The sequence below is a fragment of the Rhodnius prolixus genome, unplaced genomic scaffold, assembly GCF_049639745.1.
Source record: "Rhodnius prolixus isolate KJV_2025 unplaced genomic scaffold, Rpr scaffold_7, whole genome shotgun sequence".
Taxonomy (NCBI): domain Eukaryota; kingdom Metazoa; phylum Arthropoda; class Insecta; order Hemiptera; family Reduviidae; genus Rhodnius; species Rhodnius prolixus.
In genome coordinates, this window is record NW_027411582.1 from 25,876,713 (window position 1) to 25,890,007 (window position 13,295).

Here is a 13,295-nt window from a genome sequence, read left to right on the forward strand (position 1 = left end):
GTATTTCCTAAATTAGAGTGAAGGGCTAAAAAAATTCTCCGTTTTTTCAAATCACAATCAAAACGTTTATATTCAAGCAATAATTGGTTTAAATAACTGAAAGGTGTACGTGCGTATTCATGCGAGTAAAAAAAGCGAATATTTGTTTTTTAAATATTTCTCTGCGCTGTTCTCTGAACAAATAACTGAATAAAATTGAATATAAAAATAATCCAAAGCAATTTTTTTAAAAAAAAAACAGAATTCTTTCTACAAAATATTGTTCGAGTTAATTACTGTATTTAAACTAAAATTAAGAAAATTCCATTTTGTTTTTTATATTTAATTTAAAAACAAGGAAAAAGTGGTTTTGCTTTACAATAAAGTGTTTAACATATTTATCACAATTAGAGGACATCTTGCCTTCAAGTTAGCTCAAGCCATTACCGCTTCTCCAGTACAACAAAGGGTGCCTCAAAAAATAAGTTTAAGCAAGCAAAAAAATAGGGTAAAACACTTTACATCAACTTCTTTTTATCTCTAAACACGCAGCCTCTCTGTAGCCCGACTTAACTTCATTCTTTGCCCCAATTACACTTTTTTGGGGCAGCCATCCTAAATAGTACTCCAGTCTAATTTCTTCCTTCTATCATTATCTTGTGCATTTTGAATTTAATTTAATGTAATAAAATAATTTTTTTGGGATGTAATTAATTAAAATTTATTTGTTTTTGGGGATTATTTAATTTTTGTTTTTGGTTTAAATGATTTTGAAGGGGAGTGATACTCTCCCTTGTCAACTTTGTTATATCTAAGGAGCCACCCACTGTTGAAACACCTAGATGTTTTTTTGTAAGATACAGTAGAATACCACCTACAAGGATTTTAGATAAGATACGAGGTGTGGCTATTAAATAACGAGACTGATGATGCTGCTACGCCAAATCCTAACGACCGACAGCTGCGAAAAGCCTTCTCTTTCGATTGCAGAGGTCTCACGTGTTTTGTAGAGAAAAATCTGTCTGACCGGAACCGTTGTTTCGTGTAAGAGGTGTTAGTTTCGTTTTGCCGAAAACATGATACTACACATGTAGTAGAGCAACGAATTGTCGTGAAATTTCACTTGAAACTTGGTGAAACCGCTACTGAAACTTATCTTTTATTAAAAGAAGTTTATGGCGATGAATGTTGTATCACGTGCGCGAGTTTTTGAGTGGTTCAAGCGTTTCCAAGATGGCCGCGAAAAGACGTCGGAGATGATGACCGCCCGGGTCGCCCTTCCACACGTCCAAAACGGATGAAAATATCGATTATAATTAATCAATATTACTACCGGTGAGGTGCTTGCTCAACTCCGTGAAAGAGTAAGGGGGGGAAAAAAAACGACCCGATTTGTGTGAAGAACAAGTCAAGGGGGTTCTCCATCACTCACACTGCATTCTCTGGTCAAGAACAGTTTCTAGCTAAGTACAACATCCCAGTTTTTGGGTCATCCGCCTTATTCGCCTGTCCTGGCCCCATGTGACTTTTATCTGTTCCCTAGAATCAAATCTGCATTAAAAGGAACTCGATTTCAGTCGGTTGAAGCAGTGAAAGAAAAAGCGGCACGCGTCATGCAGGAGCTCACAGAAAAAGACTTCCAACTCTGTTTCGAATACATTTAATCATACGATTAAAACAATAAAATCCCTGACTAGTTTTAGGTATTACCTTATCCCCACTCTAACACCAACAGAATTCCAAAAACTTTCAATTTAAAATTTACAAATTCCATTGCGGCTAAAGTAATATTAAATTTTTATTTTCAAAAAATTGAAACAAGAACCGTAACTTTTCTAAATGCAATTTTCGAGTTAGAAAAAAATTATTTATTATCTTTTGACATGGAATAGAAAGATGTTTTTTTTGTACCCTTCCCAAAAAATAAGGTTATTTATTGTTCGAAGCGGCCATTTAAATCATTTGGTTCCGACAATCACTAAGCCTTATTCCCAGACCAGCTGAAAAATCAATCACAAGCTATCTCTTCCGGACTTCCAATTCTCAACCTTAATGATTGATTCTGGACGTTGTATACTAGAATGGTTCTCACCGAGTGGATATTCTAAATTTACCACTTTTTTTGAAGGTCATTCTGTAAAATTGATGCCCCCTTATCGTGGTAAACCTGTTCAGCCTAATTTTATTGTTTGTTTAAGTAAACAGTTGTGAAATGTAAGAGAGAATATACATTGTTAGTTATTTTTAGAATTTGCTTGTGAAATATGATGTTAACATGAATCAAACATTATGATGGTACCCTGTTTAGTGTAATCATAATATTTATTCATTGATAATTCACTTTCTAAATGATGTAATGCGGTATAAAATTTATTTCAACTTGGTAGGTAACCATCGGCTTGTCTGCTACCTAGTATCATTACTCACGACTGGAAAAATTTCAGAAATTTAAATTATAAATTTTGACAAGAAAAGGTGAACCTGCAATTTAAGAGATTAATATAATGGTTAGTGAATACTGATGTCACGGGTTCGAATCCAGCTGCTGGTCCTTTAAATTTTCTCTTCCTAGGAGAGCTTCTTATTCCGTTGATGGAAAGTGTTGTCTGTATCGATAGAATACTGTATGGTGAGGCCAGCAGTACCCTGAAAAAAGCACCGGGCACTAATGACCTTTAAAGTGAATAATAATAATTACCTCTAAAATTTTATCTGTCGTCAAACGTATGATCATCAAATCAATCATTAAACGTAGATTAGGCTGAAAACATAGTGGAGCGGCGAGCAAAGCGGCGATGATGGTTGCTTCAGATCAAAGAGACCGTCGAGCAGCGAGCAAAGAGTCGCATGCACATAGTGACCGAGTTTAGTCGCGTTTCTCCTTTCGACTAGACATGATGGAGGCATTATTTATATTCATAAAATTCTTCCTTGAAAATTTGGTATTTACAGCAGCCTTATAAGCAGGAGCTGTAGTGTTCATGATATGAACAGGACTAGACATGAACTTGGTGAATTCCATCACTTGTACCAACAACTTCGGGAGCAACTTGGCTAGTTTCATTCAATGTCTATTTCAACATTTGATTACATACTAACCAGTTTTGAAGGCAGATTAATCAAGAAAAGGACGAATTTCAATGTTAACCCCATTAATCCTGTCCCATTTCTTATCCAACCCAAATCGGTTGTGATGTAGAGGATCCTTTTGGTCCCACAGAGGTTTATTTAAAAAAACTACCCCAATAAATGCAGCAATATCCATTTTAACCTAGAAAATTGAGCGCAATGAGAGCGAAAAAATCAAACATGTCACAACACGTTGCTCTACTCTCTAGAGATAGCGTTGCTCTATCTTCGCTTTGCTGCCCACTATGCGCGGTCCCATATGTTATCTTGTGTTTGTTTTCGTCGTTTTGCTCTCGTTATCATCGCCGCTCCACTATGTTTCCAGCCTTAATCTGGTGTGGAGACACTACCCAAGCTGAGATGGGAGAGCACTCGTGTCGTGGCTGAATGCGTGCTGGACAGTAAAATATATGTGCGGTAACGATCACCTTGGGGCACCGAGCGTAACCCCATTGTAATGTAGCCTTCCTGTGCTGGGGATCTGCCACAGGTGACCCTTGATCCCCTACCTCATGTGGGACTAAAATGAATAAAAAAAAAAAAAAGAAAATAGTAAATAAAAATTCAAAAATACCAGCTAGTGATGTTTCTCAGGTTTTTTGAGGAAGGTACGCCGGCTGGTCCTGAATTTAAGGATGGTGGTATTGTGCCAGATCTTAAGATGGATGCGGTGAGACCAGAGAAGTGCTTTCCTGGAGAATGCGGAAATGCTGATCACCCACTTGAAACTGAGGCTCTTGCTTTGCAATCGAGTGGTTGCGCTACAAAACCTTTGGCTCTTTGAGACCAACGGAGATAGTAGCGCAAAAAAGAACTAGTTGGGAAAGTCCTCAACCTCTTTAGTAGGGGAGGTTCGTCTCCTAGATCCACTTTTGGCTGCGGTGCCGTGGGGCATAGGTCCCGTCCCGATAATCTAATCTAATCTAGGTGTAGAGAATTCAATTTCAACTACGTTTCCGTCGCACTACACATGCTACTGAATCTCTCTATCAGCAAATTTTGGACATCCAAAACAGATATTCTCAATGCAAATTCAATTTTTGAAAAATTTACCATGATCGCAATAACTAATAATAACTTTCCTGACCAATGTGGTAACAGAAAAAGAAAATTAATTAATTTACATACAATAGGAAAGTAAGGAATACATTTAAAAGAAATCAAAATTCTATTTTAGTAATAAGATTTTGAACCAATTGATCAAATTTGGTTTGAGAAGATGAAGTTTATACTTTATGGATGTGTTATATGTATGCTATGGGGGAAGCGCAGGCGTGTTAGGGCGTCAGTGATATATTAGAATGTCATATCCATTGTATTAGAGGCGAGGATTTAAGTGGTTTTGCACGATTCTAAGGTAAACATCGTTAGGTCTGGATACTGTGCGGGGGTGAATGGAGAAGTCGGGTAAACAAATCGAGTAAGGTTTCATGTGAATGAGTAAATGTGGACTGAGGTGTATATTTCGCTCATAATCCTGTGTTAGTGTGAGTGTTAAACGTTTTATGTGTCTGTGCTGTATATATTTATGTTTGTACGAGGGTCGTTTGAAAAGTCCGTGCAAAGTCAGAGAGATAGCACCACTGATATATCTAGGTTATGTTTAGTTAGTAGCATCTCTTGGAAGAACACACACCAAGTTTCAGCCAGATCGGTCTATTTCTTTGTGTTTGGCATTCGTTTGAATCGAGGAAGTCGAGTGATTTTCAAAAAAAAAGGACGAAAAAGAATTTCGTGTGTTGATTAAACACTACTTTATGAAAGGCAAAACGCCTGAGGAGACTAAAGAGAAGCTTGATAAAAATTATGGTGACTCTGCACCTTCGATTACAACAGTTTATAAGTGGTTTCAAAATTTTCGCAGTGGCCATATGGGCACAAGTGACGCTGAACGTTCTGGACGCCCTGTTGAGGTTACTACTCCAGAAATCATTGATAAAATCCATGATATGGTGATGGATGACAGAAGAGTGAAGGTGCGTGAGATTGCTAGTGCTGTGGGCATCTCGAATGAACGGGTACATAATATTTAGCATCAACATTTGGACATGACAAAGCTATCCGCAAGATGGGTGCCGCGATTGCTCACGCTTGACCAAAAACGAAATCGTGTGAAGTGTTGCAAGGACGGTTTGCAGCTGTTCCAGAAGAATCCGCAGGACTTTAAGCGTCGTTTCGTCACTGTGGATGAAACATGGATACATCACTACACTCCTGAGACCAAAGAACAATCTAAACAATGGGTTACCATCTGCGCCAAAAAAGGCGAAGACCGTTCCTTCGGCCGGAAAGATTATGGCGACTGTCTTTTTGGATTCGCAAGGAATAATCCTCATCGACTATCTGGAAAAGGGTAAAACTATTACAGGTGCATATTATTCATCGTTATTGGACCGTTTGAAAACCGAGCTGCAAGAAAAACGCCCACGATTGGCCCACAAAAAAGTCCTTTTCCATCACGACAACGCACCAGCTCACACCTCAGCAGTTGTGGTCGCAAAATTAATGGAAATAGGGTTTCAACTCGTTTCACATCCCCCCTATTCTCCAGACTTGGCTCTCTCGGACTACTATTTGTTCCCCAATATGAAGAAATGACTGGCGGGAAAAAGATTTTATTCAAACGAGGAGGTGATTGCAGAAACGAATGGCTATTTTTCAGACTTGGACAAATCCTATTATTCGGAAGGGATCAACAAATTAGAGCAGCGTTGGACGAAGTGTATAAGCCTAAAAGGAGACTATGTTGAAAAATAAAAAAGGTTTACCCCCCAAAATTAAGTAGTTTTTATTTTTGCACGGACTTTTCAAACGACCCTCGTACGTAAATAGGTATCGTATTAGATTGAAATTGCACTCATTTCTTATTTGTATAAAACTAAGCTGAAATGCAAAAAAAAAAAAAAAAAGAAAAGTTTTCCTTTCTTTAACTGTTACATAAGAGGAAGTCTTCATGATCGTTTCCAGAAAATATTTGTCCCGGGAATCCTTGATAACAACTTCTTAATTTCGGTCCCCTCCATTTGGCTGAGGACAAAGAGAATCATTCCAGTGAACTCTGGGAAGAGCAAAACTAGTAAAATCCTAGACCTAATGCTCCTTGAATTCACGGAATATCTCTAGTTCAATTCAAATTGACTCGTTTCCCATGTCGAATAACGGAATGGCCCAGAGGTTGGGGTTGCAGGATCTAGAAAACTGAGCATCTAAGACACGGGCCTTTTCTAATTTTATCAAGGAGCTTAGGATGTCATTTGACCTCCTCAGAAAGCCTTTTTAATAAATACATGTTGGTTGGCTGTAAATGGAAAAAAAAAAGTTAAGTAATTTCCTAATTTTTCAGGCAGGCTTTACGACCAATTACCAAATTGCGTAAAACTAAAGAATAAATTAGATAAGAACAGCATTAGACGTAGGACATATTTGCTGCAACTTGCAACTTTATTGTGTTCAATATATAAATTAAAAAAAGTAAAGTAATGCCTAACTTTTTCGGGTATACTTTACGTTCAACTACCGATTAGGTGTTGCGATTAACAAATATATTGTTTACTTCAAAGTTCTCATACTAAACAATAAATAAAATCCAAGGTCTAGACTGGGCATCGAACCTACTAAACCAACAATACACATTAGCATTGAGGGTCTAGCCTATACACGCCTAATATACTTTACTGTTAATTTCTCATATTAAAATCCAAGGCCTAGACCAGGGAAATCGAACCCACTAAACCAACAATACACATTAGCATTGAGGGTCTAGCCTATACACGCCTAACACACTTTACTGTTAATTTCTCATATTAAAATCCAAGGCCTAGACCAGGGAAATCGAACCCACTAAACCAACAATACACATTAGCATTGAGGGTCTAGCCTATACACGCCTAACATACTTTACTGTTAATTTCTCATATTAAAATCCAAGGCCTAAACCAGGGAAATCGAACCCACTAAACCAACAATAGATCCAAGCGTTGCGGGTCTAGCCTATACATGCCTAACACACTTTACTGTTAATTTCTCATATTAAAATCCAAGGCCTAGACCAGGGAAATCGAACCCACTAAACCAACAATAGATCCAAGCGTTGCGGGTCTAGCCTATACACCATAGCATTGCAGGTCTAGTCTATAACCGCTCGGCTATTGTGGCGCCTTCCTTAGAATATTAGGACTGTGGAACACTTTTCACAGTAACATGTTATAATGTACATTAATTTGAGATTTATAACTAAAAAAATTCCTAGTTCCGCAGCATAACATAACCCACTTTCCGCTGAGTTTTAACATTGTTATCCACCAATCATATTTGAAATTATGGGAATATATCGATTAACTATCGATAAAATAAAGTTTAGTATTAAAGTATTAAATTCAAGGTAGCGTTAATTTTCATTAATACATATTAGTCAATATAAAGGTTATTTGTCCAGTCATGTTTAACGCAACCCTTTGACTTGTGATGACTTGTGATCACTTATCGTGACGCCCAAGATCTTTGCTTCAATAGAAGTACAAATGAATACCAATTCTGAGATTCCGTCCGTTAGGACATGTATAAGCACATAAGGGTTGTTGTTTGAATTTCGCCCAATACCACTAAGGGAAGTCAATAGATTATGGAGGTTGCAGCAAATCTAGCCCAAAATCTCGGTACGGTAATCTCTTGAGGTAATCTAAAACAACAGCCAGATCTTTGCCGTTGAAAACACCCAGTGCTAAATGCCCAAATGTCCTTCCGAGAGCCACCTCTTAACTGTCCCAAATTGGTAGAAGGCATTCAAGTCAAATGGAATCTAGTCCATGCTCTTCATAACACCACTATAGTCTTGGAATTGTGGAGTATTCCCATATAAACGACTTACCATATCTAGTTGGCCATCAAAAAATTTAAACTTCAACCAAAATATCCAATTCTCAAATTCTGAACTAAGTATAGTTTCAGCATGTATATGAGCTCAATTATGAGCACTATTGTAATTCCGAATTTGAAATAGATTAACCGAAATTGTAACTTTACAGAACCTTTTTCAGAATTCTTTGAAATTTTCTCAAAAACGTATACTAATTTGATTAATAATATACAGGGTGACCCAATGAAAATGACCACATTTATTTCTTTAATAACAACAAAAGTATTACAGATATAAAAGTAACAAAAAAATCTTAGAAAAGTAGAAACATGGGAGATTATTTGTGGAATATTACATCCTTCAAATGATGACCGTTCTGGGCTTTACATTCTTCCAATCGTTTAACGAAGTTTTTGAATACTTTCTTCAGCATGGAAGCCGAAATTTTTGCGAATTCGGCTCTAATCATCGATTTTAAATCCTCTAGATCACGGGGCTTGGTTTCATAAACACGACTTTTTAAATACCCCCACAGAAAAAAATCTGGAACCGTCAAATCTGGCGAGCGAGGCGGCCAAGCGAAATCTGAAGAACGTGACAATAAACGAATTCCAAACGTTTCTTTCAACAACGCAAGTGTAAGAGCGGCGGTGTGACAAGTTGCCCCGTCTTGCTGGAACCAGGTTCGATTCAAACGACGTTTGCGGCGGAGTTGGGGGATGAGGAACGAGTTTAACATCTCCCTGTACCTCTCTCCACTGACGGTACCGTCGAAAAAATACGGTCCGATAATCCCCCACGACGTTACACCGGCCCATACTGTAACTCGTTGGCTATGTAACGGTTTTTCTGGAATGAATTGGGGATTACCACTTGCCCAGTACCGAAAGTTTTGTTTATTTACCGATCCAGAGAGTTCGAAATGAGCTTCATCGCTCATTAAAAGATTATTTAAATCAATCTCACCATCGTCCAATTTCTTTGACATGTTTACGGCGAAAAGTAATCTCTGTCGGTAATCAGCTTCTTTCAACTCTTGAGTGATCATCAACTTATATGGATGGTGGTTCAAGTCTGAGGTTAGAATTCGACGCACAGATTCCCTTGATAACTTTAAAGAAACTGCGTGACGGCGAGCGGAACGAGTTGGACTAATTTTTATTGCTTGGCAAACTTTTCCGATGTTTTCCGGTGTACGAACTGTTCTTTTGGCACCTGGATGAATCTTATCAGTCGTCTTGCCACTTTCACGGAAGTTTTCAACCCACCTGAGGATCGATTTTCGCGTAGGAACAGATTCGTTACTTTTAACTTTGAACTGTTTACGAAACGCTCTATGAACTTTCACAACCGATTTATCTCGAAAATATGCTTCTACACAAAATGCTCGTTCTTTTGCAGTGTAACGTTCCATGATTACTAAAATGTTGATAGCAGAAATCTCCCAGGTCTCTACTAACCATAAAGCGCGCGTTCGTCCCTATAGCAGTGTTACCACCACAGTTATTCAAAAAAGAAATGCGGTCATTTTCACTGGGTCACACTGTATTTACTTCCTGATTAAAATGAATAAAAAATTATTTTCAAATATCGTTTTCAATTTAACGATTTTTAACTGAATATTTTGACAAAATTACTTAAACATTAAAAAACTTTTTTTAAAAAATCAAACCTAGGGCTAAAGGAGAATTGTCTATTTTCAACAATTACGTCACAGACGTTCAGTGGTTTTGTAGTAACACGAATGTGGCCAAGCATTTGTGTGAAATTGTAATTAATATGGTTTAGCTGTAGGCTGTTTGTGATTAATGAATTCAATTGAGCGCCGATTAATTAATGATGTGCTAAACAGATTTAGGTAATTTGTGCAATTTAAATTAAATATCTACAATTAAGTAAGAATAGTATTTTTTTATTCTTTTAATTCAATTGAAATACAAATTAAAGCAAACCTGAAATGGCGTCGAGATTTTTTTTAATCTAAAGAGATTTGTTATTTACATTCTACTTTATTCATGATTTGATGTAAACTAATGCCATTGCTTTTGCTTCAAATTTAACAGTAAATCTGTATTTTTACACAGAAATCTTAATGGATACAAAATTATTAAAGACCAAAGCTAATGGAATAAATTTTTAATCAAGCTGTCCAAATTGAGCAACTCTATTTCTTTTTTGTGTTCCCAGAATGCTATTATTCACTTCTGTATTTTCCTGGGCGGTAGAAGTTTTCTGTTTACAATTTTAAAGTTTTTTTGATTACTTGCTTCTGCTTTAATTTACAACTGTGTAGCTGAATTGAATTTTTTTTTTTTTAAATCTTTTATTGCAATTTACCACTGCAACAGTTGTTGCAACAAGCAAATACGGTGAAAGGGAAAAGAAATAACGGGAAATCATGATTGGAGAAGGCACCCAGTGGTGTCACACCAGTAACGTGCTTTGCTCTCACGATAAGAGAAGATCACGAGGCCATCTTCTCTTCAATCTCCTTAGAGGATTACCTGGTAATGTGGAGGAAGATAGGTGTTCTATGAGAGGGATAGGATGAGCTGCTGTAGAGGAATGAAATTTGAAGAAACGAGTGTTAGCAAGATCTTGTAATGAAAGGGATTTTGAGGTCATTATGGATAGTGAGGTTAGATACATAGAACGGAGCGTTAAGAAGTTTTCGAAGTATTTTTGGACTGTAATGTCTGGAGGCGTAGTGAGTTGGAACGCTTAGTCGATCCCCCATACTTCGATGCCGTATGACCAAATGGGTCGCAGTAACATTAGATATAAGAGTCTTTTGTTATGTAGATTAAGTTTCGAACGTTTGTCAAGTAGTCTGGCGAGAAGTTTGTAGCGTTGGTTAGTTTCTTGTCTTTTCAGTCTAGTACAGGGATTCCATGTCAACCGTTTGTCTAGGTACAGTCCAAGGTAGCGTACTTTGTCCACAGTTGGTACAGGAGTTTGGTTCAAGATGACAGGAGGTAGGATTTTCCGTCTGAGAGTAAATACTATAAACTTAGACTTCGTAACGTTGGTTTTGATTCTCCATTTGAAAAGCCAGTCCAGTAAGTGGTTGATGTGTGTTTGTAGAGTTCGTGTAGCGATAAGGGGATCGGAATGTGAAGATAAGATAGCAGTATCGTCAGCAAAGGTGGAGAGGATAATTATTTATTACAAAGATAAGAAGAAAATTTGTTAATTTAATTATTAATTATAAAGTTAAAAAGTAATGCAAATGTATTATAAATCAGCATGGCTAATTTAAAGTAATCGCCTATTTTTTCAGGCAGGCTTTACGTCCAACTACCAAATCAGATGTCGTGGACGGAGGCGAGAAGCAAACATACTTTACTACAAAGCTCTCATATTAAACACAATTAAATAAAAATCCAAGGCCTAGACCAGGGAATCGAACCCACAAACCAACAATACATATTAGCTTCGCAGGTCTCACCACTAACCAGCTCGGCTACCGCATCAGACTGGATTATACATCAATATTTTTAGGTTTCAAATCGAAATTTTAGAGTATACACCCAAATCTGTTCGCACACTCATGTCCGAACGTACACAGATGGCACAACCATTTACTTTCCGCATCCCGTCAACAAATTAGGTAAAGAATTCTGAACACTACGAAAAGAGATATAAACGTTGAAATTTTAAAAGTTGAAAGTTGAAATTAATTGAACGATATGCAAAACCACCAAAAGTTTAACCTTCTATATCTCATTAATAACACTGCAAATTTATACCAGTAATAGAGCTTTATCTTTCTCTATAATTCGGTAAAGAATTCATAAAAACGGAAAAATATTTAGGGAGATATAGAGGTGTTAAATTTGAACTAAATTTGAAAACATTTCTCTACGATAGGATAAAGGATTCATTAAAATGGGAGCAGTACGAAGAGAGTTATAGAGGTTTGCAATTTGAACGATTTGTAAAACCTCTAAAATTTAACCTTTTATATCTCAATAACTATTATCACTAAATCATTGCTACATATACCAGTTATAGAGCTAACTTTTCTTTACAATTCGGTAAAGAATTCATTAAAATCGGAGCAGTACAAAGAGAGAAATAGAGGTTTGAAATTTGAACGATTTGTAAAACCACTAAAATTTAACCTTCTATATCTCAATAACTATTATCACTAAAACATTGCTACATATACCAGTTATAGAGCTAACTTTTCTCTACTATTCGGTAAAGAATTCATTAAAATCGGAGCAATACAAAGAGAGAAATAGAGGTTTGAAATTTGAACGATTTGTAAAACCTCTAAAATTTAACCTTTTATATCTCAATAACTATTATCACTAAATCATTGCTACATATACCAGTTATAGAGCTAACTTTTCTTTACAATTCGGTAAAGAATTCATTAAATCGGAGCAGTACAAAGAGAGAAATAGAGGTTTGAAATTTGAACGATTTGTAAAACCACTAAAATTTAACCTTCTATATCTCAATAACTATTATCACTAAATCATTGCTACATATACCAGTTATAGAGCTAACTTTTCTTTACAATTCGGTAAAGAATTCATTAAATCGGAGCAGTACAAAGAGAGAAATAGAGGTTTGAAATTTGAACGATTTGTAAAACCACTAAAATTTAACCTTCTATATCTCAATAACTATTATCACTAAATCATTGCTACATACAACAGTTATAGAGCTAACTTTTCTCTACTATTCGGTAAAGAATTCATTAAAATCGGAGCAATACAAAGAGAGAAATAGAGGTTTGAAATTTGAACGATTTGTAAAACCTCTAAAATTTAACCTTTTATATCTCAATAACTATTATCACTAAATCATTGCTACATATACGTTATAGAGCTAAGTTTTCTTTACAATTCGATAAAGAATTCATTAAAATCGGAGCAGTACAAAGAGAGAAATAGAGGTTTGAAATTTGAACGATTTGTAAAACCTCTAAAATTTAACCTTCTATATCTCAATAACTACTCTCACCAAAACATTGCTATTTATACCAATTATAGAGCTAACTATTCTCTACATTTCGGTAAAGAATTCATTAAAATATGAGCAATACCTTGAGAGATATAGAGGTTTGAAATTTGAACGATTTGCAAAACCTCTAAAATTTAATCTTCTATATCTCAATAACTATTCTCACCAAAACATTGCTATTTATACCAGTTATAGAGAAACTTTTTTTCTACAATTCGGTAAAGAATTCATTAAAATATGAGCAATACTTAGAGAGATATAGAGGTTTAAAATTTGAACGATTTGTGTAAAACCTTCAAATTTTGGGTGTTTTTGAACGTTACTCTTTTTCGTGCAGTTTTTGAGGATCAACCTT

At 36.2% G+C, this 13,295-nt stretch overlaps 1 protein-coding gene across 1 annotated transcript in view; it reads left to right on the forward strand.

Annotated features, from left to right (window-relative positions):
* Positions 1–13,295, forward strand: part of Octalpha2R (alpha2-adrenergic-like octopamine receptor) — a 634,943-nt gene that overhangs the window by 40,873 nt on the left and 580,775 nt on the right. The gene's annotated exons all lie outside the window — the stretch shown is intronic.